We start from the raw sequence: 2,009 nt of genomic DNA on the forward strand, positions 1-2,009 counted from the left end.
CTACTGCAAGCATCGGAATTACTTGAATATGATATTTTGAAATCCTATTAGCCTGTCGCTTGTTGTTGTTTTATTTATACACAGGTTACAATTAATGGTGAAGAAGTGGAATAATCTCAAGTCAGCCGAAGCATCTACTGATTTACCAGACTGAGTTTTTCTTACTCAAACTATGTCATCATTCATTCAATGAAAGCAGTAGATAAACAAAATATGCCAAAATAAGATTCTTTTTCATTCATAAAACCAGAAGCATTACATTGAGTTTATCTACTACATTTGTTGAAAATCAGCAGCTTGAAATACTTTTCTTGTTGCAAAAGTATTTCAGCAGGAAAAGGATGGTCTTCTTCGAAAAGATTCCAGCAAGCTTGGGTCTTGTAAGACTCTAGCAAGCTTGGGTCTTGTCAGCACTAATGTATTGGAAAAAGATGTCTTCAAACACCTGCTTACGAGAGGCTGGAAGTAGTCTTTGGAATTCCTCTGCTGATTCTGTCTCTGGAGAAGACTCCGAGATATCACTTGCACCTATCATATGTATTGGTTTGATAAAAAGATTGAATGATTTAGTTTGTGAACATGCAGGCACTTATATAGAGTCACGGTAAGCTGAAGAGACGGCGATCTGATTACTCGAATACCAAGATTCATCCATCTTATCCTCAGATATCATATCTTTGCATTTATTAGTTGCATTAATCGAGGGGGAACAGTATCGTCTTTTTCAGACTGACATTTTTACCGTACTCACATATTCCAGTACTTTGAAACTTCCAGCAGATGTTATCTTAAAACGGCAAACCTCCTTCTGATTTTTTAAGTAACCGCTTGGACAGCCCGCTCTTTTCACTAAATTTCAAAATCTTAAATCATTGGTCAATCTGACACGTTCTAAAATTTTCAAATACGCAACCGTAGACATATTGACACGTGTCCTTGTGTTTACATTGATGGCTGTACATTCTCTTGAATATTAACCGTTCTTGTCTTTACTTGTCACTTTTTACGTTTCCAGAATTTTACTCTCTAACTACTGCTTTCTCTCGAAATTACACTCTCACAATCAACTTTGAAGCTACTTTCTTTACATGAAATTAAATGGATTACATCCTGAATGCTTACTAGGTTAACTTCACATTTGTCCTTACTATCAAGGATGAAAATCTCCTAAAGATGTTTCAAACTATTGAAAAATCGGGACTCCTAAAATTCTTAGAAGCACCTGCTGTAATGTATAAAACTGCTATTATGGAATTTTATGCTAAGGCAACTGTGGAAGAAGGGAAAATTGTATATTCTCAGGGAGATGCATCTATCTCCATTGACGCCGCACTTTTCGGATAGACCTTCTTCCTTCCTTACTCAGGTACCTCTGAACTTTCTGATATTTCTAAATAGGAGATGTCAGCTGCTCTCTGCTCTTTCTCAGCTTCTGGAGAGGAAGTGTCTCCATCTTGCTTCAAGAAACTTCTGAAAATAGAATATCAAGTGCTTGATGACATTGTCGCAAAGGCACTGTTGGTCAAGGCCGGTACGTTTGATAAGCTGACCAAAGGAAAAGTTCAAGTGATGGTTGCTATCACTTCAGGGATTAAGATGGATTAGAGTCATTTTTTGTTTCATATTATGAAAGAAATGATTACCAGGAAGAGTTCTGGTTTTGCTGTTCAAATTAGCCAGATGTTGAAGGATGCTGGTTTTTCGTTCACCACTGAACATGATGCTTCTTATGTCACTATGACAGACGCTGACAACGTGCTTTCTCTTCGACCAAAGCCAACTGTGGCTGAATTTGATTCGATGAAAAAGGTATAAGGAGATGCTCAAGCTGAAGCTATGGCACCTCAAAATAAAATTAAGAGAAAAAGAGTGGTCATTACCACTGGTTCTGATAAAACCGTTTCTGAGGAGTCTACTGCTCCTGTTTCAGAATCCATACCTTCTGGCATCAGCAAGATGAAGAAGTCTCGCACTGTTCTCCGCATCAAGAAAATTGTTGATACTGCTGA

Source organism: Primulina eburnea, chromosome 14 (genome assembly GCF_022965805.1).
Source record: "Primulina eburnea isolate SZY01 chromosome 14, ASM2296580v1, whole genome shotgun sequence".
NCBI lineage: Eukaryota > Viridiplantae > Streptophyta > Magnoliopsida > Lamiales > Gesneriaceae > Primulina > Primulina eburnea.